The sequence below is a fragment of the Triticum aestivum genome, chromosome 7D, assembly GCF_018294505.1.
Source record: "Triticum aestivum cultivar Chinese Spring chromosome 7D, IWGSC CS RefSeq v2.1, whole genome shotgun sequence".
Taxonomy (NCBI): domain Eukaryota; kingdom Viridiplantae; phylum Streptophyta; class Magnoliopsida; order Poales; family Poaceae; genus Triticum; species Triticum aestivum.
This window is the reverse complement of record NC_057814.1, coordinates 714009-739721: the sequence shown is the minus strand read 5'-3', so window position 1 is coordinate 739721 and position 25713 is coordinate 714009.

The following is a 25713-nucleotide window of genomic DNA, read 5'->3' as shown; positions in this document are numbered from 1 at the left end:
CTCACGTGGTTCACATGTCCTTTGTTGAACGGGTTCGGCTTCTTCCCAAAGCTTCCATTGCCGTTTCCATTTTGGGCTTCGGGACAATCAGTTGCATAGTGTCCCGTCTTCTGGCACTTGAAACAAGTAATGTGACTTAGATCTCTCTTGGTTGGGGTAGATGGGTTGGTGCGGTTCTGTCCGTTTCCTCCTCCATTCCCATTACCATTCTTGGAGCCATTATGGTTGTGCGAGCTAGCTCCTCCATGGGTATGTTGAAACTGTCCTCCCGGCTTCGGGGTAAAACGGGGCTTCTACTGGTCTCCAGAATTATACTTCCCTTGTCCATACTTCCTCTTGCGGTTTTCAATCTGCTGTTGCTTCCCTTCAATCATGAGAGCTCTATCTACCAGCTCTTGGTAGTTGTTGAAAGTTGCTACCATCAACTGCATACTCAGCTCATCATTCAGTCCTTCCAGAAATTTCTCCTGCTTGGCTGCATCCGTAGCAACGTCATCTGGTGCATAACGTGCTAACTTACTGAAATCCTCCACATACTGGCCTACGGTGCGTCCTCCTTGGCGTAGGTTGCGAAACTCACGCTTCTTCATAGCCATAGCTCCTGCTGAAACATGAGCTGTACGGAAAGCTTGCTGAAACTGGTCCCATGTGACAGTGTCCATAGGGTGCGTGGCTGTATAATTCTCCCACCATGATGCTGCGGGTCCATCAAGCTGATGTGCGGAAAAACGCACTCTTTCCGCATCTGTGCATCCTGCAGTGGTTAACTCCCTTCCAACTTTGCGGAGCCAATCATCTGCAACAATCGGCTCGGTGCTACTGGAAAACACCGGCGGGTTTAGCCTTAAGAAACGGGCTAAGTGATCAACAGGTGGTGGTGGCGGTGGGTTGTTGTTGTTGTTGCCCTGGGTTCTGAACTAACACTTGCATCAGGGCATTCTGTTGCTGAATCAACTGGGTGATCTCTGGCGGAAAAACAAATCCGGTGTCGCGTCTCGGAGGCATCTGATAGGTTTAGAAAAGATGAGAATTAAGAATAGAATGAGGTCTAGAGAGAAAACACTACCCATATGCTCATGAGACAAATTCAATCAATATCACTCAATCAATCCAAACAAGGCAAAACAATTGGTCTAACTAGCGTTACAAAGTGCTTGAACTATACTACTAAATGGGGGAAAAACTACTACTGATATGGTGGTCTACTAAAAATTCTGATCCGTTGAAGACTCCATGATGTCTGCTCCAGCTTCATCAATCCATTCGTCTTCACTTGGTTCCGAGTCGGTGTCGTCGATATTGATGTAGTTATCCGGACAAGTGCATTCGTCGACTTCTGCTTTTGGCACTGGATTTCCCACAAATGATCCAATCTTATTCTCCAGGTCGTCAATCTTCCCGACTAGTGCGTTGATTTCCTCCAAGTAATCTTCGCGTGTAGTCTTGAGTTCTTCTTGGAGTTCCTTGATCTTCGTGAATGCCTTCTTCAGTTCTTCCTTGTCCGTGCACATCTGATTCTCCTGGCGACGAATATGTTGGTTCTGCTCCTGGATGAAAGCTGCAATTGATCCATCCTTCTTGGTCTTGATCATCTCCCATTGCGCGTCTCGACGTCCACAAATTTGATAAATTGTATCCTTAAGCTCCTGGTGATAGACTTCTCCAATGCGTCCCATGGCGATATGTGCGGCCATGCTCTCCCCTAAACTCCAAGTTGGTGCTTCGAAAACCAATCTCATGGGTTGCGTAATTGGCGCAAACGTTCTTCCTGGAATGATAACTTGAATCTTCCAGCTCTCCTCTTCGGGTAATGTAGCGTTGTAGGTTCCGGTGACGCTTGGTATTCCTATGTTCAAGTACTTGGTGACTTCCTTCAAATGTCGTCCAAATGGCGTGTCTTCATCTGGTTGCATGAACTTGCTCCTTGCATTCGCCATTCCTAAAAGAGTAGAAAGTGGAGAGGGGTCAGAAATGAGAAGAGAGAAGTTTTCTAGGGCTTAAGCTTAGTGGTCGTGTCCTATAGTCAGCGTGTGCTCTGATACCAACTTTGTAGCGACCAGACCTCAAATGGCCTGTGCTGCTGTGCACCAGTGTCATCCCTGGATCAGTAATGCTGACACGTACAGTACAAATGGAGGATTTATAACAGAGTAGCAATCACACACTTATTACATCGAATATCTCCAAAGAGATTAAGTATGATAAACATGGCTTAAGGCCATCTAACAACGATAACAGCGGAAGACTTGGAAGATAAGTGAGTCCATCAACTCCAGCGGCATCACTGAGTATAAGACCACGACCTAAGGCACCTTACTCGTCGTCTGAAAAGTCTGCAACATGAAACGTTGCAGCCCGAAATGGGTCAGCACATAGAATATGCTGGCAAAGTAACACATAGAGAGCAATGAACAATAATAATGCTATACTATATGCATATATGGCTGGTGGAAAGGCTCTATGGTTACAGTTTTGCGAAAAGCCAATTTTATCCTACTGCAAAGGAATAAATTTTATTTAACTATCATGGTGGTTGAAACATTGAGAAGGTACCTCCAACTCAATCCCAATTAAGTATCATCATTAACACAACAAAATTAATTATAAGTATCACGGTGATGAGATTCAAATGATAATCCAGGTACTAGATACTCAAGTTGTCCATAACCGGGGACACGGCTAATCATGATAAGTTTGTACACTCTGCAGAGGTTTGTGCACTTTTCCCCACAAGACTCGATCGCCTCCGCTTGATTCTCGCACTGCATGATGTTTGAGAAACGGATGACCGAGACACAGTCTTTCAGAAACAGTCACTCTCTACTCTGGATGGACCGGTACACCTACTTTCCCCTACATCTGCTAGTCCACCTCTTCAAGAGATCCTGTAACCTACTCAGCTATGCTAGAGCCCATAATAGCTTGCGGCTGCACACGGAAGTTTCTAGCATGAATAATCTTATGATCCCTTTGAGCCTGGGTGGCGGACCTTATACATACAGACAACACTGGGTTCTCCAGGTGCCTCAATCCACCCAGATGTGAGTTTTAGTTGCCACCTTAAGTTGAACCATTATTAACATCTCACATCTGTCATGAATATCACTCAAACCCAATCCACGTCTACGAGCATAGCATCGCAATATAATAGCAACGTAGAAGTAACTCCCAAGGGTTTGATAGATAAAACAGGTAATAGGTACTACCTCAACTACTTCCCAATACCCACAGTTTAATTAGATCCTAATCATGCAATGTGTTTGAGGAAATAGATCTAATGCAATAAAACTGGGTATGAACGGGGTATGATCAAAGTGTTACTTGCCTTGCTGATGATCCGCAAAACCTAGCGAGTCGAAGTAACAAGCGGCACACTCCGGGTACTCTATCGCAAACAAACAAGCATACAATCAGTACTCAACTAATGCACAGGTAAAACTCGAAAGAAAGATCCAACCAGAAAGTTCAACTTAAGAACTCCGGTTTGCAAAAAAAATCAACTCGAAAGAAGCAACGAAAGTCAAACGGCGAAAGAAAGAAACTTCGTTTGTTAATCTGGATCTAGGTCAAATTTTACTGTAGCAAAAACTTGTTTGAGTAGGTTAAACAGAAAGAGAATTTCGAGACGAAACTCTAGGCGCTTGAATCGTCTGATTCCGATAAACGAGCGAGAAGTTAAACAGATTCGAAAATTCAATCGGAAATCGAATCTGAGAAAATAACGAGAAAATCCGACGAAAAAGAAAAACGGACGAACGGTTAAATAACGGACGTTCGTTAACAGAGAAAAACCGACGAACGCGTTCGTTAAAATGAACGGTTCGGTGAACGCTTGTGAAATAAGAAAACCGAAAAAAAACCGATCATGGTTTTTTTTAAACAAAAGGTTTTTTTTAATAAGTTCCGCGGGAAAAATTGCGTAAAAAATAAATAAAAATCAGAAAAATATGAAATAAATTTTCCCCGGCTAGTTAGAAAATCTAGTATAGGATGAACATTTTTAAAATCAAAAATAAATATTTGGAAACATGCATATTTTTAAATGCAATAAAAATTGCAAATAAAATCCAAATAAATTTCAAATAATGATTTTAACATTTTTCCTCCAGTATTTCAATGTTTTGGAGAAGTCATGTTTTCTCCTCTCGTTTATTTAAAAGGCAATATTTTTCCGGAGGGAAAAATAATTAAAATTCCAATCCTCGTTTGAAAAATCAAATTAGAAAATTCGAGAAAATCCCCAACTCTCTCCGAGGGTCCTTGAGTTGCTTAGGATTTATCGAGGATTTTGTCAAAATGCACAAAACATGATTTGCAAATGATGATCTAATGTATAACATTCCAAATTGAAAGTTTGGGATGTTACATATGATCCTGCCTTCGATCTAACTCTCCGGTTTATATAGATACCAGAGGGGCCTAGGGTTACACAAAGTCGGTTTAAGAGAAAGGAAATAGCATATCCGGACACCTAAACTTGCCATCCACGTATACTGGAGTTCCTGACGGACATGAGAGGTGATCTTCTGTCTTGTATCTTGACGACCCATCAGTCCGGCCCATATCCAATAGACCGGACACCCGAGGACCCCTTAGTCCAGGACTCCCTCAATGGGGTTTGGACTTCCTTGGAGAAATTCATCCATCTTTCTCAAAGGGGCATCGGTTCATATTTGTGGCAACCTATTATTTCACTAAATGGTCTGAAGCAGTACCTCTCAGGAACATGAAGCATACAGAGGTAATTCAATTCATAACCGAGTACATTATTCATAGATTCGAAATTCCTCAAACATTAACTACAGATCAAGTTTCATCTTTCATGTCACATCAATTTAGAGAATTTACCGAATCTTATAACATAAAGATGCTCAATTCCTCTCCTCATTATGCCCAAGCTAATGGAAAAGCTAGGTCTAGCAATAAAATATTGGTCAAGCTCATCAAGAAAAAGATTGAAGATAATCCAAGCGATGGCATGAGTTGTTGTCCGAAGCTTTTGTGGGCACATAGAATCTCTAGGCTTGGCGCCACAATGGTGACTCCATATGAGATAGTATATGGTCAATAGCCCTTTCTACATGTGGAAGTAAATTTGAATGTATTAAGAATAGCCTAACAAAATGATTTATCGACAGTAGACTTTTATAACTTGATGATGGACAATATTATGAAGTTGCCGATAAACATTTGGCTGCTTTAAAGGACATAGACAGGGACAAGCTGAGAGTGGCAAGATCTTATAATAAAAGGTCAACTCAAAGAATTTCCAGGTTGGTGATCTCGTGTGGAAAGTGTTCATGCCGATTGGTTCATGAGATAGAAAATTCAGGAAGTGGTCTCCAAGCTGGGAAGGCTACCACGGGCGCCGATGTCAATGGTAGCCTCCTCCGGATCTGAGGTTTCCCCTGGAAACAATGGAGAGAGGGATGCCCCACCACCACCTCCAACAAGAAAAATGACACGCACGGGCACCGCCAATGATGGTGGCATCCTCATCCACTTCAGCAGCTAGGTCACCATCCGACATTATACATGATGGCTGCCCAGATATACTATGTTGGGATCTCACTCCAAATGGTTAATGTAATTCCAAATCTTCTTATAAGTTGTGTTTGTGGGGTATTCAAAGACGGCCAACAAATCTTCCCATGCAGATCTCTACTCAGGTTAAAGATATTATTAAGCAGGTTTGGAAGAACAAGTTGACGACCCCATGAGTTCAAACTTTCGCTTGGAAATTGCTTCGAAAAGCTCTTCCCACGGGATTGAGAACTAGTCTTTTTTCTGTCCACATTTCAAAACAATGTTGTCGCTGTGATCGAAATGAAAATGAAATGCACCTCTTTTTTTCTGCATGACTTCGCTAGCAGCTTGGTTTCGCCATCCTTACTACACTAAAACTAATATCTTAGCCCATAATCATCTTTCTATGCAAAGTATTATTCATGGCTTGCTTAATATGCATCACCCATATGCAGCCATACACACTATTTCAATTTTATGTGGTGCATATGGAGATCGAAAAATGATTGTCTTTTTGCCAAAAAATGATCTCTTCCTCATCAAGTTCATATTTTTGCTCCTGCCTTGCTTGATCAAAATATTTAATTGGTAAAGTCTTCTGATCCTGCTCATGTTAATGATCAAAATCAGATTCAAAGGACCAAAAATGTGATGCCGCTTCAAGTTTGCACTCTTAGGACTGGTTTACTTGTCACGCGAGCTAAAATATACTCCGATGCCTCCTACAAATGTTCAAAAGTTCCTGGTTTAGTGCAGGGTACACCAGCCACAGGCATTGGGGGTTTTCTAAACTTTTTGCAAAGTCAAAAGGACGTTCAAGTGCAGATTCAAGCCTCTGCTCCAATCACACAATCTTCTCTTCAAGCTGAAGCCCTTGCTCTTCTTCTTGCAGCCAAAAATGCTCATTTTTTGCAGGTGGATCAACCAACCTTTCTCACTGACTGCCTATCTTTCGTGAAGGAAACTGCGACCAGAGGTATTTTAGATGATTGTATTTTGTGGACAATCATAACTACACTTGTTGATTTCTTCAGAACAATGAACAATCTTTATGCGCAGGTCTACCACATATCTAGGGAGATCAATGGGATTGTGCTTAATGTTGCTCATCAGGTTCTCACTTGTGCATCGAAACCTGTCTTTAGTTGCTTTGGTTCAGCTCATAGGAACATGTCCTACCCTATAATCTCTCTTCTTTCGAACCTCAATCTACAGGGTTTTGTACTACACGTGTACACTGTTATTGAGCTGTGGGTGCCTTTCCTTGTTAAGAAAAGGGAAATAGCACTCATTTGGAAAGCATAACACACAACCAATAGCCAAAAGTAACGCCTAAATTGTATAAGCGCAAAGAAGACTTTGCAAGGATAACGGCAGGACATGCCAAGACAATTCTTTTTCTTCTTTCATCATCATCATCATCATCATCATCATCATCATCAACATCATGATGTCCACTACGCAACCTTCTTCTTGTAGACTCGTGTTGGGCCTCCAAGCGCAGTGTTTTGTAGGACAGTAGGAAACTTCCTAAAGTGGATGACCTAAGGTTTATCAATCCGTGGGAGGCGTAGGATGAAGATGGTCTCTCTCAAACAACCTTGCAACGAAATAACAAAGAGTCTCTTGTGTCCCCAACACACCCAATATAATGGTTAATTGTATAGGTGCACTAGTTCGGCGAAGAGATGGTGATACAAGTGCAATATGGATGGTAGATATAGGTTTTTGTAATCTGAAATTATAAAAACAGTAAGGTAGCAAGTAACAAAAGTGAGCGAAAACGGTAGTGCAATGCTTCGACACAAGGCCTAGGGTTCATACTTTCTCTAGTGCAAGTTCTCTCAACAATGTTAACATAATTAGATCATATAACGTTCCCTCAACGTGCAACAAAGAGTCACTCCAAAGTCACTCATAGCGGAGAACGAACGAAGAGATTATTGTAGAGTACGAAACCACCTCAAAGTTATTCTTTCCGATCAATCCATTGGGCTATTCCTATAAGTGTCACAAACAGCCCCAGAGTTCGTAGTAAAATAACACCTTAAGACACACATCAACCAAAAACCTAATGTCATCTAGATACTCTAATGTCACCACAAGTATCCGTGGGTTTGATTATACAATATGCATCACACAATCTCAGATTCATCTATTCAAACCAACACAAAGAACTTCAAAGAGTGCCCTAAAGTTTCTACCGGAGAGTCAAGACGAAAACGTGTGCCAACCCCTATGCATAAGTTCACAAGGTTACTGAACCCACAAGTTGATCACCAAAACATACATCAAGTAGACCACGTGAATATCCCACTGTGACCACAGATAAGCACATGCAAGACATACATCAAGTATACTCAAATCCTTAAAGACTCAATCCGATAAGATAACTTCAAAGGGAAAACTCAATCCATTACAAGAAGGTAGAGGGGGAGAAACATCATATGATCCAACTATAATAGCAAAGCTCGCGATACATCAAGATCGTGCCAAATCAAGATCACGAGAGAGAGAGAGAGATCGAACACATAGCTACTGGTACATACGCTCAGCCCTGAGGGTGAACTACTCCCTCCTCATCAGGGAGAGCGCCGGGATGATGAAGATGGCCACGGGTGTTGGACCCCCCTGTGGCAGGGTGCCGGAACAGGGTCCCGACTGGTTTTTCGTGGCTAAAGAGGCTTGCGGCGGCGGAACTCCTGATCTTGGTTCTGTTCTGGAAGTTTGGGGATATATAAGAGGTGTTGGCGTCGGGTACAAGTTAGGGGGGTCGACGAGGCAGCCACGAGGTAGGGGGCGCGCCCTCCACCCTCATGGTAGCCTCGGGACTCTTCTGGTCCATCTCCGATGCTTCGTGGGCTTCTTCTGGTCCGAAAAAAATCTCCGTAAATTTTCAGGTCAGTTGGACTCCATTTGATATTCCTTTTCCACGATACTCAAAAACAAGGGGAAAACAGAAACTGGCACTGGGCTCTAGGTTAATAGGTTACTCCCAAAAATCATATAAAATAGCATATAAATGCATATAAAACATCCAAGATGGATAATATAATAGCAGGGAACAATCAAAAATTATAGATACGTTGGAGACATATCACATCATCATTGTCGTCATCGTGTTTATTTTCTGGTATCAAGATTTGGTAAGGAATTTGTATCAAGTATCCCATAAGATACATATTGGGAGAACCACGGCCTCCTCAGAGTTTAGAGCTTCCTGGCCATCGCATTTGGTTCTTGATACGTTCTAGGCCGTCTGATCAAGCTCACTGAAGATCCGGGCCGTTGGATCGAAGCGTGACACTTTAGATCGAGACAGCGTCAAAACTTCGTGCCACCGCCTGTAATTATCAGATCTCACTGTGAACAAAGGTGGGATTTCGCATAGGCTGGCACAACGTTCGCTTTTTCCAATAAGTGACACACTAGGGTTCGATCAGTCTCTCCTCACTTCTCTCGCCCGCACATCTCTCTCGCTCGAGCCGCCGCCATCGCCAGCCATCCTCCCCATCATGCCTCTTCTCCTCCCCATCAGCCATCACCGCCGATCTAACAGCTCGTTCAGAAGCGTGATACCGACATCTCCCATCTCTTCACAGTAGGCGGGAGTCAGTTAAAGTTTGTCCGACGTAACAACTGATGTGTCCTCGGGAGCTTCGCCGGTCAGATCTGGATCCTGCTCCGCTTGGACAATGTTCATCTCCGAGCTCAAAGCTACATCTGAGGTGTGGTGGCCTCCGAGGTCTTACTCCAAGATCGAGTATGGCGCTAGGACAACAGCATCGGTGACGTCTTTACTCTGGTCTGACACCCGGCCCCAAGAGGCAAGTTTGCGACGAGAGTCCATGACATACTCCAGATTTCAAAACCCTATTGCCTAGCACCGGGCGAGATTCTGGACCTGGCCGAGGTGGTCGGTCGAGTTGGCAAGCAGCAAGATGTTGCCGAAGGCAAAAATCTGTACGGTGAAGAAAGTCTTCCCACAGCCAATGTTGTCGTCGAGTCGAAGATGAGCCATTGATCCTTCTTGACCACTCAGCGGGACTTGTATGGGCCACCAATATCTGAGCTAAATCTGGCAGATCTCTGGTAGGGGTTCTCGAGCTGATGATCTCATCTAGATGGTAATAGGAATTAAAGCGACACGGTGTTTACCAGGTTCGGGGCCTCTTGAAGAGGCAAAATCGAATGTCCTGCTTTTGTTGTATTGTTTATGGATGGGTACAAAGTACATGATGATCTACATCGAGATCTTACGGATAAATCTAGCATGCTTCTACGAACTAAACCCCTTGACTTATATAGGGGCCGGGGTACCTAAGGTTAGACATGACCGGTTGCATCTATAGGTAGAATGCCAAATATTGGAATATGGTGTATGCCAAGTCTCCGGAAGATTCTACCTTGAGTACGGGCTATAGCATATATATACCTACCCCGTTCTTCAAGCGTGGGTGGTCCTCGGCTCGGTGATCGTATGAAATTGAATGCATGAACTGGTACGAGCGCAAATGGAGTATCGAAACAAAGTGCACAGACAGGAGTATCAGGGCATTCATCTTGAAGTATCTTATATCTTATATCTTATATTTACTAATTGGAGGCACCATATGAGCCTCCACATTAGTCCACATCAGCAAGATTAATTTAGCGATTAGATTTAAAATTTAATGGTCTAGATCTATTAACAGATGATACCTGAATTTTTTTTAAAGAAACACCACGTACACCTGAATTTTTTTTAAAAAGGAACACCACGTACAAAAAGTGGATAGAAAGGAAGTCCTCACACGTACAAAAAGGAAGAAAAGAATTCCTAACCAACAACGATACCCTTTGTGAAAGTGTGAAGATAAAAAAATTAAGCCCACATGTACAGTATAAGAAAAGAAGTCCACATCCTCAAAAAAAAAGTCTCAACAGCCATATAGGCACGCCCTAAAAAACACCTATGTACGCACTGTCTCAAAAAGATCACCCATTCCAAAAGCATGCACTTAAAAAATATCACCGTGTCTTTCTTCTCTCTTTTTTTTAGTTGGTCGTGCCTTCTATCATCTCTGGCAAAAAATGACACGTAAAAAGAAGTGTGCGAGCCCCATTAAAAGAAGGTCCACATCGCATATTCTAAAAATAAATAAAATACACTCGCATGTTTCCTTGAAAAAAATACAGACACATAGAAATAAAGAAGGGTACCCAATAAAGAATCTTCAAGCCTCACGTTAAAAAAAACAGAGTCCATATATAACTTTTTTCTGTACAGTATAAACGCAGAATATATAAGTCAAAGGAAATATCTTTGTAATGGATCATCATAAAAGATGATCAATTAAGATAAAATAAACAAGAGACAAACAAACAAAATATCTCTATAATGGATCATGAATATCTTTATTATTTAGATAAGTGCTACCATGTGGATCCAATTCATATAATATTATTTTCTAGATCAGAAAGATGTGTATCTCGCCATAAAGGATCAAATTAATACATACTTTCTCCTTACATCCCAAATAGATGTACTTTACACAATGATAGGAATGATTCATTCAGAAAAATTATGGCAGTATGCAACATAAAGGGAAAATGGATGCACTATTTATAATCTTAAATCTTATAAACATGTGTATATCTTTATTATTATGATTATTTGAATAATAAAGCATTTGTCAATTTGTATGATACGAAGAATGTTAACTCCTGCATTTTAAATGTTAAAATAATTGTGAAGGTAATTATACATGCCTATATTATCTAGACCGTGTGGACGCACGGGATGGAATATAATTTGTATTGTTGGAAAGGTGTCTCGATGGGTGGGTTCGTGCCTGCTTCGTGGAGGATAAAAAGGAATCATTCGCATCACGACGATTACAACTCTAACCATATTCTAGTACTAGTATGATTGGCTTTATACGGAGCAGACGAAAGCTAGGTTATCTTCAAAAAGAAATTGTGTGTAGAGTAGAGAATATGCGGCCAGAGAGAGCACAATCAGGCAAGACAACGGAAGGGTCAACATCCACGCTGTTTTCTTTGTTAACTACGACGCTAATCAAGTGGTTATGTATCGAGTGGAGAGCTTCCTGGTCTCACGCAGTAGTCGTTTGTACTCCCTCCATCTCATAATATAATAACGTTTTTGACACTAGTATATTGTTGAAAACATTCTTATATTTTGAGACAGAGGGAGTAGTTTTGTACAAAATACACTACTGGGACCTGCATGGCATTCCACAGACTCATAGGAGTAGCCGAGTAGGGCGTGCCTGCGTGCAAGTCTATGAGCGTCTTGCGTCTATACAGTGTCGAAGAAATATAGAGTATATAAAAAGAAAAATTCAGCCGACATGCAGTTTTCATTGGGCGTTGTCACGTCAAACCGTGAAAGCGAGCTCGCAGTTTCTCGGACTGCGAGCAGCTATCCTTCACACTAATTTCATTTTTTATTTTTCCGTTCTTACTTTTTATTTTGGTTGTCTTGTTGCCACCTTCCAATAAAATATTGTAGCACTTGTGCGCACACGAACACGTCATCGTGTACCCTCGATGTTGCAGGTGATGCACCGCTGGTCACGTCGAAGAAGACCCGTCCAAAAGCGCGGTACGCAAGCAATCTGGCATGCTCTTTTATAAGCCCGAAACCCACACGCCCGGGAGGGATCCCGTCGGGGCGCGCGGCGGCTAGGGGGTGCCCTAGGTCGACCTGATCGCCCCTAGGGCCTCGTGGATTGCTGGCCTCCGAGACGAAGAACGAACGAAAAACAAGGAGGAAGAATAACAAGGAGAGAGATAAAGGTAAAGGTAAAAAGTGATATATTGATTGTTCGATTGTGTGTTGTTCAATCGGCCGTCACCCCTTACATATATATGAGGCGGCTGGCCTTCACGTACAAGAAAAGACTCAAATCACGTCCGAATTTAAATCATCTAAAGTTACCTACCGCTACTGCTCAGCAGGTTCTATAAAACTATTTCAACAGTAATTGAAGCAAATTTTCAAATTTGATCCCCAGGCATATCATCACATTGCACAACAGTTATTCAACTCTGAGCATCAGCTACCGAGAAGGCACCATCCATCCACTGATATCCATTTTTTCAGAATAGTTTATTTGTCGTTCCGTATCGACTCATTCAACCGTGAAGGAAGACTTTAGATTCTAATCAAATCACCAACCCTGGAGTGCTGCTACCCCTCTTCATAAGGGAAGAGAACATCCCCTTTCCGCCACCGTGCCTCTCCACTGGTGCTCCAAATATACGAGCACATAGTCTTCATCCTTGAGGTGAGTTCAACTGCTCCAACTCCTGCATACCAATTCCTTCTACTTCTTCACATTTCTTTTTCAAAAATAAGCGTCTTCAACATTTTCTCTGATGATCCTATCATCAATTCTAGTTAGGAATTTAGATTTGTTTTTACTCACCGTTTTTTGCATACAACAAGTCAACAGCTCTTCCTCTCCGCTAGTTAGTTCCCACGCACTCCAGAACTTCCGCTGTTTGGGATGATAGCCCTCTTGCTTTTACTTCATATTTGATTACAACCAATATTGCTATTATATCATGAATAAAATCATCTTCTCGTTAAGTTTTTTTTTTCAATGCACTTCGATTATTCATTTGTTTTGCGGAATCTATCTAATTTTGAAGGTCTTTTATCCTGTGTAATGAATCGAAAAGTGTTGTCCACAGCAGCATAACTGAATATTTTGTTCTATTGTCATCTCATTGACAATACATTGTCGTTCTTTTTGTTCTATTGTCATCTAGTTAATATTTTATAGTCAATCCATTGTGTTTTAGGCTATGGATTGGAGGCACTTGTAATCTTTGTTTTCTCTTTCTTTCTTTTAAGATTAAACTAAGGCCTAGGTTTGGCTAATATTGGAAGCCACAGAAGACCTAACACTGATATGTAGACAGGAATAAAATAAGTTTGGCTGATTAACAACAACTCCGCAACCATCAACTATTTTTCTTTCTTTTTCCGAGTGCGTGAAATGAGTTTTTTTATGAAGGACCTACCATATATTTGTTGCAAAATTGGACCAAATCAATTTTATAAAATACTAGGCCATACTTAATGCACAATTGACAAAATGGTTGGGTGTCAAAACTTTTGAGCCACCTCTGGTGAAAAAGACAAATTCCCGCTGATTCAGGTGGAAGCGGGTCAAATTTGAACTGCAGCTGCCTCATAGTTTGCCATTTATTTTTTCCAAAAATCATTTCTAGTTACATAAGTACCTATTTAATCATAAATACATGGTTTGGTGGCGATACGTCTAGGTTTGGACGGTGGGCGAGGGCCCCAACTCTAGAGCGCGTAAACTCGCATGCCCGCCGCGTGGTCACCGCGTGACCGTGGCGTTGCCATGTGTTTTGGGCGGCATAGGCATGTCTAGTGGGTTGGGCACTCCCTAGGTAGATGTTAGGAAGAAAATCAGAACATAAGATTCTCACGAGGAGACCGATTGATGCTCAAACATGAATAAGCAGCCAAGTGTTTGATTAGCAGTACGGGAAATGCACATGGCTAATGGGCATGAGTTTTGGCTGAGGATGATCAGTTACTAAGAAGACCGTCAACACAAATTTTCAGCTCAAAAGGAGGAGCCTAGGTGGTACTTGATTTGCAAAGTACCACACTGGACATAAATACGAATGTTGAAGCTGGGCTCAAAATAATGAATGGATTGAGCTGGCATTTGGTGCAGGATGGTTATTTGGGTAGAGGAAAGCACTGTAGAAAATGGATACCATTTGGACATGCCAAAATGGTACTTCCTTCACAAAGTGTTGCTTTGAACAGAATAGGAAATGGAATATTGTTGAGTTATTTTTGAACTAGGCAAGGAAGGTTTTTGACATATTTGATGAAGATATGATCCAAAAAATTTATGAGAATTTTTTGGGAATTTTTGGAATAACAGAAATATAGGTTGCTTCACAACCTAGGGCAAAAATTAACACATGGAGATGACACATAAGCAAAACTGATGAGATGGCGCCTAGTCATCACAACCCACCACAATCTACAAGGCTTTGACCATCTATATTGGTCGTTAACAACTAGAAATAAGGCAGCGGACCAGCACTGTTTGCTTTATGACCATTTCGTGTAAGGAAATTACGACCTTTCTGACCAAAATGGTCGCAATGGTTTAGGGTTTGGAGCCCCCCCCCAACAGCTTACCAATTGGTCTCAAATGGTCATAGATCTATGACCAATTCTTCCAGGCTCAGTGACAGAAGGTCACTAGTTGACATATTTCTTGTAGTGCATGGTGTTGTTTATTGTGTAGAAAACAAAAGTTCTCGGAATGACCTGAAAATCCACGGAGATAACTTTTGGAAAATATAAAAAATACTGGCGAAAGAATCAAGGCCAGGGGGCCCACACCCTGTCCACGAGGGTGGGGGGTGCGTCCCCTCCCCCTGGGAGCGCCCCCTGTCTCGTGGGCCCCCTGATGCTCCACCGACCTCAACTCCAACTCCATATATTCCGTTTCACGGAGAAAAAAATCAGAGAGAAAGTTTCATCGCGTTTTATGATACGGAGCCACCGCCAAGCCCTAATCTCTCTCGGGAGGGCTGATCTGGAGTCCATTCGGGGCTCCGGAGAGGGGGATTTGTCACCGTCGTCATCATAAACCATCCTCCATCACCAATTTCATGATGCTCACCGCCGTGCGCGAGTAATTCCATCGTAGGCTTGCTGGACGGTGATGGGTTGGATGAGATTTATCATGTAATCAAGTTAGTTTTGTTAGGGTTTGATCCCTAGTATCCACTATGTTCTGAGATTGATGTTGCTATGACTTTGCTATGCTTAATGCTTGTCACTAGGGCTCGAGTGCCATGATTTCAGATCTGAACCTGTTACGTTTTCATGAATATATGTGAGTTCTTGATCCTATCTTGCAAGTCTATAGTCACCTATTATGTGTTATGATCCGACAACCCCGAAGTGACAATAATCGGGATACTTCTCGGTGATGACCATAGTTTGAGGAGTTCATGTATTCACTAAGTGCTAATGCTTTGGTCCGATTCTCTATTAAAAGGAGGCCTTAATATCCCTTAGTTTCCATTAGGACCCCGCTGCCACGGGAGGGTAGTACAAAAGATGTCATGTAAGTTCTTTTCCTTAAGCACGTATGACTATATTTGGAATACATGCCTACATTACATTGATGAACTGGAGCTAGTTCTGTGTCACCCTATGTTATAACTATTACATGAGGAATCGCATCCGACATAATTATCCATCACTGATCCAATGCCTACGAGCTTTTCACATATTGTGCTTCGCTTATTTACTTTTCCGTTGCTACTGTTACAACTACTACAAAACTGCTATCTTTACATTTGCCACTGTTACCATTACTATCATACTACTTTGCTACTAAATACTTTGCTGCAGATACTAAGTTATCCAGGTGTGGTTGAATTGACAACTCAACTGCTAATACTTGAGAATATTCTTTGGCACCCCTTGTGTCGAATCAATAAAGTTGGGTTGAATACTCTACCCTCGAAAACTGTTGCGATCCCCTATACTTGTGGGTTATCACCGCTCCTCCTTTTGGATGTCAAGGTCGGAGACACCGGACCCGTGCGGGCATCCACCGCCTCCCATCCTTTCTGCCCAAGCCCGGTCAAGGCTCCACCCTCGCGTCTGGGGTACCTGCAGAGAGAGAAAGACTAAGACAGAAATCAGTGCTTACCAACAGAGATGAGATCGGGGTGGGGGGGAGGGAGATGGAGATGGCTTACCACCTATTCCTTGGAGGGGAGGAAGAATAACCCATTCACACGAGCTGAAGCAGACCGTAGCAGATCCGAGGGAGCAAACTGCAGAGACCACACGCACGCAGGAATCAGATGCGGGGATGAAGGAAACTAGAAGAAGAGAAGGGATTCATCATTGAGGGAGTTGTTCAACCTTGAGCTATCTACAAATTTCTGCAAAACAAACAGAAAAAGGATTCATCATTTCTGTCAAAAAGAATAGTCACGTAGTTAGGAATTACATTATCCCATCAGCAGCAAGGACACATATGACAGTTTTTTCATTTTATCAATATAGGACATAACCAAATGTCTTACATGTATAGTTGTTCTGAAACAAATCTATTGGGCCGTAACTCCATGAATAACTAAGCACAACATAGGAAGGTCCTTGTGGATAATAAGAAAGATAAAGAGCTTAAATCCATTTCGCATCTGAGCATGAAAAAACAAGCAAGTTCGCCAACGCTAGAGTAGGCACTAGTAAAGGCATAAAGTAATTTTCTTTTACTAGAGACACTTTCCCACAGGCTCCTCGCAAACATACTGTCGTCCGCCGTGCACGTGGGCATGCTTCCTCAAGGCAGCCACGTCGATGAAGGTCTTGCTGCAGTTGTCGTAGCTACAGAGGAAGAGGATCTCCGTGGCCGGCTCGACCTTGCGTGGCCGCGCCTCCGGCTCCTACCCAAAATTATAAGGTTGTTCATACAAGGAACAAAATTAACAAAAAAATAGTGTGGATGACATTAAAAATGAGGACTAATCACAAAAGAGGCTAGCTAGGTGCTAGCTCAAAACTTCAAATGATCTTAGATAAACAGTAACGTCATTAAAAATGAGGACTAATCACAAAAGAGGCTAGACAATAATATGCTCAGAAGTATGGATAGCAGCACACTAAGGACAATAAGCAAAACGCTTACTGAAAGAGACACTCATAGCAAGGAGATGCCCCAAAACTTTAAGATCAGTGTAGAATATGATTATACCAAGGTAAATATTACCATCTAATTTTCTAGATCAATGTACCCCAGGACTTCAATAGAAGTACTTGAAGCCAACAAGTAAAAAATATATAGCACCGACCGATTTAACCTCTCTATGCATGGCAAATCTACGTTTCAAGAGCGCTAAATGATACGATGAGAAGATCTGCAATCATTTTTGACACATGACCTACCACACAACCTAGTGCAGAAATCAGAGATACTGCATACACGAATAATTTCCCCCTCTGTGGCTAACCTATGGGCTAGTCTGTCAGACAAGATCTTTTAGTGGCAGTGCGACTGCACGCAAACTACATCAGAGAGCTAAACGGCTCTTTGCAACTAAGCACAACCCAGAACCACAGGACTAGTAAACTAGAGACTAAGAACCTAATTGTGCGAAAGAAATGGGGAAGAAACTGTGGTACAAGTTTCTTTTGGCAGGGGGGAGATGCTAAAGGTCATTCATAAAACCGTAGATGAAATCAAACATGGCAGTTATAAGAAATAAATGACTATCTTTCATCAGCAAAATGGAGGTCAACCTTACAGTAGACTATATAGTGTCCGCTTAAACAGAAGCAAACATGGCCTCATTTCAATGTTTCAAACATTTATCATTATTTCACTCAGCAAATCGACAGCATCAATACCCCCACAACGATCTCGATATCCAGAGAACAAACACACAATGCATATAATAATCAAATTAAGCATTTCACAGGGCCAAACCAGCCAATGATTTTGTGGCCAACGAAGCTAATGGCACACTACCACACCAGTAAGCAGAACCTCACATGGTGTATTCTGCCGCAACAGTGATGAGGTCGTCATGGAGCTGGAACCAAGGCTAGCGACGAGATCGGGAGGGGGGCGGACCTTGAGGGCGTTGTGGTAGAGCTCCTGGCGTTGGAGGCGGCGGACGCAGGCATCGGCCTCTTACTTGAAGGCATGCTTGTGGCTGCCGAGGAAGTCGTCCACCTCCTCGCGCACCGCCTGCAGCGTCGACCCTGCTGGAATAGCCGCCCGTAGAGCGCCTCCTCCACGTACTTCTTCGACGACCGCCACACCAGGTCCTTCGCCCTCGTCGGCGTCGCCATCGTGCGGTTGGCGGCGGGGAGGAGCGCACCGATGAGGCCCGCGGGCATCGGGGCCTCCTCCGCCAGGTCAGAGAGTGCGGAGGCGGCGGTGGCGACGAGGTGGTCGTGAAGCAAGGCGAGGAGGAAGCCATGCCAGCGACAAAGCCAAGCCACGGGTGAGGGTTCCGAGCGAGCAGTAGAGGGCGTGAGAGATGGATTTGGCTGGAGGGGAGGAAAGAGCGGTGCGAGGGGGGCTGGAGGTGTGTTGCACGTCTGCGAAAGACGCCTCAACTCACCGGAATCGGGTGCAGCGCGAGGGAAGGAGGGCGTGAGGGAAGGATGGATCTAGCAAGGTTTTGATGAGGGGGATGACACCGAGAGGTGTTGACCTGGGAGGGGGTTGAGAGGGACGAGGGGTGAGAGGGCCTATCTGTCGTTGGATCCTGGAGCATCCTACGGTGTTTGCTCCATGATCCGCGTGAGTTGCCCATCGACCAATTAGAATGCAGTACACAATTTGGTGACGTTATGACCATTTAAATTGGTCGTGATGACTAAACATAGGCGGCTCCTACGAATCGGCCAGATGATTTTCTGGAGAAATCATCCAGCTAGCGAGCCGTCGGATATGCGCTATTGTACCCATTCGATCACTACAATGCCACAACAATAGTGACCACGCAACGCTTTAATGCAGCGTTGATGACACCCTGGCAAAGCTTTCACCGTAACTCTAAGGGTGCTTCGATCGACAACAATTGCTCTAGCGCAGCAACGACGGTGTCCGGCAAAGCTCCACTACAGCTCCGGTGGAGCTCCAACATAGCACCAATGGCGCCGGCAAAGCTCCATTGTAGCGCCGGCTAAGGAAGTTTTCATTTTCTTTGGACGAAAAAACAATTTTCCATTTTTAGAGTGCCCAAAATGAGTTCTTTTTTGTGAAGGACCTACCATTTATTTGTTGCAAAATTGGACCCAATAAATTTTCTAAAATACTAGGACATATTTAATGCACAATTGACCAAATGGTTAGGTGTCAAAAGTTTTTATCCACCTCTGGTGAAAAAGACAAATTTTCGCCGATTCAGTTGGAAGCGGGTCAAATTTGAAGTGCAGCTGCCTTATAGTTTGCTCTTTATTTTTTCCAAAAATCATTTCTAGGTACATAAGTATCTATTTAATCAGAGAAATACCAAAAAAATTCCAAGATTCAACCACTAGCTATGAACGGTCATTCCCGCCGTTTTGACAACATTTTGAAACAGGCATAAAAATGCAAAAAAAATAAAAAAAATGGAAAACCTTCGCATTGTGTCATTATATGTGGCCATGTTACCAGCAAAAATTATAAACTTGTAATACAACAATTATTTTTAAAAAGTGTTCTCAGAAACGAGCTATCAAGTGTGAAGATTCATGGCTTTCAAGCCAAATGATCAATCTTATGGCCACATTCATGACATAGTTTGTTCAAATGATCTCATATTGTGCACAAGGGTGCATCTTAGAATGGCACACAATGTTTCCTAAGGAATTTTTCATTTTCTTTGGACGAAAAAACCATTTTCCATTTTTCGTGTGCGCAAAATGAGTTTTTTTGTAAAGGACCTACCATTTATTTGTTGCAAAATCGGACCAAATCAATTTTCTAAAATACTAGGACATATTTAATGCACAATTGACCAAATGGTTAGGTGTCAAAAGTTTTTATCCACCTCTGGTGAAAAAGACAAATTTCCGCCGATTCAGGTGGAAGCGGGTCAAATTTGAACTGCAGCTGCCTTATAGTTTGTTCTTTATTTTTTCCAAAAATCATTTCTAGGTACATAAGTATCTATTTAATCAGAGAAACACCAAAAAAATTCCAAGATTTAACCACTAGCTAGGAACAGTCATTCCAGACGTTTTGACCGCATTTTGAGACGGGCATAAAAATTTCAAAAAATTGGAAACCTTCGCATTGTGTCAATATATGTGGCCAAGTTACTAGCAAAAATTATAAATTTGTAATACGACAATTGTTCTAAAAAAGTGCTCTCAGAAACGAGCTATTAAGTGTGAAGATTCATGGCTTTCAACCCAAATGATCAATCTTATGGCCACATTCATGACATAGTTTGTTCAAATGATCTGATATTGCGCACAAGGGTGCATCTTGGAATGGCAGACAATGTTGCCTAAGGAAGTTTTCATTTTCCATTTGTCGAGTGCCCAAAATAAGTTTTTTTGCGAAGGACCCATAATATATTTGTTGCAAAATTGTACCAAATCAATTTTCTAAAATACTAGGACATATTTAATGCACAATTGACCAAATAGTTAGGTGTCAAAAGTTCTTATCCACCTCTGGTGAAAAAGACAAATTTCCTCCGATTCAGGTGGAAACGGGTCAAATTTGAACTGCAGCTGCCTTATAGTTTGCTCTTTATTTTTTCCAAAAATCATTTCTAGGTACATAAGTATCTATTTCATCAGAGAAACACCAAAAAAAATCCAAGATTCAACCACTAGCTAGGAACGGTCATTCCTGCCGTTTTGACCGCATTTTGAAACGGGGCATAAAAATTCCAAAAAATCAATAAATTTGAAAACCTTCGCATTGTGTCATTATATGTGACCAAGTTATAAGGAAAAATTATAAACTTGTAATACGGCAATTATTTTAAAAAGTGTTCTCAAAAATGAGGTATCATGCATGAAGATTCATGGCTTTCAAGTCAAATGATCAATCTTATGGGCACATTCATGGCATAGTTTGTTCAAATGATCTTATATTGTGCACAAGGGTGCATCTTGGAATTCCAAACAATGTTGCCTAAGGTAGTTTTCATTTTCTTTGCATGGAAAATACATTTTCCATTTTTCGAGTGCCGAAATGAGTTTTTTTTGTGAAGGGCCTACCATATATTTGTTGCAAAATTGGACCTAATCAATTTTATAAAATACTAGGCCATATTTAATGCACAATTGACAAAATGGTTGGATGCCAAAAGTTTTGATCCACCTCTGGTGAAAAAGACAAATTCCCGCCGATTCAGTAAGAAGCGGGTCAAATTTGAACTGCAGCTGCCTCATAGTTTGCTCTTTATTTTTCCAAAAATCATTTCTAGGTACATAAGTACCGATTTAATCAGAAATACATGGTTTGGTGGCGATACATCGAGGTTTGGACGGTGGCCGAGAGCCCCAACTGTAGAGCGCGTAAGCTCGCATGCCGGTCGCGTGGTCATTGCGTGACCGTGGTGTTGCCATGCGTTCTGGGCGGACTAGAGATGTCTAGTGGGTTGGGAACGCCCCAGGTAGGTGATAGGACGAAAATTATAACATAAGATTCTCATGAGGAGACCGAACTATGCTCAAACATGAATTAGCAGCCAAGTGTTTGATTAGCGGTACGGGAAATGCACATGGCCAATGGGCGTGAGTTTTGGCTGAGGAGGATCATATACTAAGAAAAATGTCTTCACAAATTTTTAGGGAAATCAAGAATATATAAATAACACTTCCTTCACAATGTGCTGCTCTGAACAGAATAGGAAAATGAATATTGTTAAATTATTTTTGAACTAGGCAAGGAAGGTTTTTGACATATTTGATGAAGATATGATCCAAACAATTTATGAGAATTTTTTTGGGAATTTTTGGAATAACAGAAATATAGGTTGCTTCACAACCTAGGGCAAAAATTGACACATGGACATGACACATAGGCAAAACTGATGAGATGGCGCCTAGTCATCGCAACCCACCATAATTTACAAGGCTATGACCATCTATATTGGTCGTTAAATACTGAAAATAAAGCAGCGGGCCAGCGCTGTTTGCTTTATGACCATTTCGTGTAAGGAAATTATGACCTTTCTGACCAAAATGGTCGCAGTGGTTTAGGGTTTGGAGCCCCCCGAACAGCTTGTGACCAATTGGTCTCAAATGGTCATAAATCTATGACCAATTCTTCCAGGGTCACTGACAGAAGGTCACTAGTTGACATATTTCTTGTAGTGTCCTGCTTGATTATATTCGAAGGGTCCAGGGGTTACAAGAATTGATCTACCACGAGATCGTACTAGCTAACCCTAACTTGGCTAGCTTGGCAATGTTATGATCCTGCCTTCGATCTAACTCTCCGGTTTATATAGATACCAGAGGGGCCTAGGGTTACACAAAGTCGGTTTAAGAGAAAGGAAATAGCATATCCGGACACCTAAACTTGCCATCCACGTATACAGGAGTTCCTGACGGACATGAGAGGTGATCTTCTGTCTTGTATCTTGACGACCCATCAGTCCGGCCCATATCCAATAGACCGGACGCCCGAGGACCCCTTAGTCCAGGACTCCCTCAATGGGGTTTGGACTTCATTGGAGAAATTCATCCATCTTTCTCAAAGGGGCATCGGTTCATATTTGTGGCAACCTATTATTTCACTAAATGGTTTGAAGCAGTACCTCTCAGGAACATGAAGCATACAGAGGTAATTCAATTCATAACCGAGTACATTATTCATAGATTCGAAATTCCTCAAACATTAACTACAGATCAAGTTTCATCTTTCATGTCACATCAATTTAGAGAATTTACCGAATCTTATAACATAAAGATGCTCAATTCCTCTCCTCATTATGCCCAAGCTAATGGAAAAGCTAGGTCTAGCAATAAAATATTCGTCAAGCTCATCAAGAAAAAGATTGAAGATAATCCAAGCGATGGCATGAGTTGTTGTCCGAAGCTTTTGTGGGCACATAGAATCTCTAGGCTTGGCGCCACAATGGTGACTCCATATGAGATAGTATATGGTCAATAGCCCTTTCTACATGTGGAAGTAAATTTGAATGTATTAAGAATAGCCTAACAAAATGATTTATCGACAGTAGACTTTTATAACTTGATGATGGACACTATTATGAAGTTGCCGATAAACACTTGGCTGCTTTAAAGGACATAGACAGGGACAAGCTGAGAGTGGCAAGATCTTATAATAAAAGGTCTACTCAAAGAATTTCCAGGTTGGGATCTCGTGTGGAAAGTGTTCCTGCCGATTGGTTCATGAGATAGAAAATTCAGGAAGTGGTCTCCAAGCTGGGAAGGCTACCACGGGCGCCGCTATCAATGGTAGCCTCCTCCGGATCTGAGGTTTCCCCTGGAAACAATGGAGAGAGGGATGCCCCACCACCACGTCCAACAAGAAAAATGACACGCACGGGCACCGCCAATGATGGTGGCATCCTCATCCACTTCAGCAGCTAGGTCACCATCCGACATTATACATGATGGCTGCCCAGATATACTATGTTTGGATCTCACTCCAAATGGTTAATGTAATTCCAAATCTTCTTATAAGTTGTGTTTGTAGGGTATTCAAAGACGGCCAACAAATCTTCCCATGCAGATCTCTACTCAGGTTAAAGATATTATTAAGCAGGTTTGGAAGAACAAGTTGACGGCCCCACGAGTCCAAACTTTCGCTTGGAAATTGCTTCGAAAAGCTCTTCCCACGGGATTGAGAACTAGTCTTTTTTCTGTCCACATTTCAAAACAATGTTGTCGCTGTGATCGAAATGAAAATGAAATGCACCTCTTTTTTTCTGCATGACTTCGCTAGCAGCTTGGTTTCGCCATCCTTACTTCATTAAAACTAATATCTTAGCCCATAATCATCTTTCTATGCAAAGTATTATTCATGGCTTGCTTAATATGCATCACCCATATGCAGCCATACACACTATTTCAATTTTATGTGGTGCATATGGAGATCGAAAAATGATTGTCTTTTTGCCAAAAAATGATCTCTTCCTCATCAAGTTCATATTTTTGCTCCTGCCTTGCTTGATCAAAATATTTAATTGGTAAAGTCTTCTGATCCTGCTCATGTTAATGATCAAAATCAGATTCAAAGGACCAAAAATGTGATGCCGCTTCAAGTTTGCACTCTTAGGACTGGTTTACTTGTCACGCGAGCTAAAATATACTCCGATGCCTCCTACAAATGTTCAAAAGTTCCTGGTTTAGTGCAGGGTACACCAGCCACGGGCATTTGGGGTTTTCTAAACTTTTTGCAAAGTCAAAAGGATGTTCAAGTGCAGATTCAAGCCTCTGCTCCAATCACACAATCTTCTCTTCAAGCTGAAGCCCTTGCTCTTCTTCTTGCAGCCAAAAATGCTCATTTTTTGCAGGTGGATCAACCAACCTTTCTCACTGACTGCCTATCTTTCGTGAAGGCGACTGCGACCAGAGGTATTTTAGATGATTGTATTTCGTGGACAATCATAACTACACTTGTTGATTTCTTCAGAACAATGAACAATCTTTATGCGCAGGTCTACCACATATCTAGGGAGATCAATGGGATTGTGCTTAATGTTGCTCATCAGGTTCTCACTTGTGCATCGGAACCTGTCTTTAGTTGCTTTGGTTCAGCTCATAGGAACATGTCCTACCCTATAATCTCTCTTCTTTCGAACCTCAATCTACAGGGTTTTGTACTACACGTGTACACTGTTATTGAGCTGTGGGTGCCTTTCCTTGTTAAAAAAAGGTAAATAGCACTCATTTTGAAAGCATAACACACAACCAATAGCCAAAAGTAACGCCTAAATTGTATAAGCGCAAAGAAGACTTTGCAAGGATAACGGCAGGACATGCCAAGACAATTCTTTTTCTTCTTTCATCATCATCAACATCATGATGTCCACTACGCAACCTTTTTCTTGTAGACTCGTGTTGGGCCTCCAAGCGCAGTGTTTTGTAGGACAGTAGCAAACTTCCCTAAAGTGGATGACCTAAGGTTTATCAATCCGTGGGAGGCGTAGGATAAAGATGGTCTCTCTCAAACAACCCTGCAATGAAATAACAAAGAGTCTCTTGTGTCCCCAACACACCCAATACAATGGTTAATTGTATAGGTGCACTAGTTCGGCGAAGAGATGGTGATACAAGTGCAATATGGATGGTAGATATAGGTTTTTGTAATCTGAAATTATAAAAACAGTAAGGTAGCAAGTAACGAAAAACGGTATTGCAATGCTTCGAAACAAGGCCTACGGTTCATACTTTCTCTAGTGCAAGTTCTCTCAACAATGTTAACATAATTAGATCATATAACATTCCCTCAACGTGCAACAAAGAGTCACTCCAAAGTCACTCATAGCGGAGAACAAACGAAGAGATTATTGTAGAGTACGAAACCACCTCAAAGTTATTCTTTCCGATCAATCCATTGGGCTATTCCTATAAGTGTCACAAACAGCCCCAGAGTTCGTAGTAAAATAACACCTTAAGACACACATCAACCAAAAACCTAATGTCACCTAGAT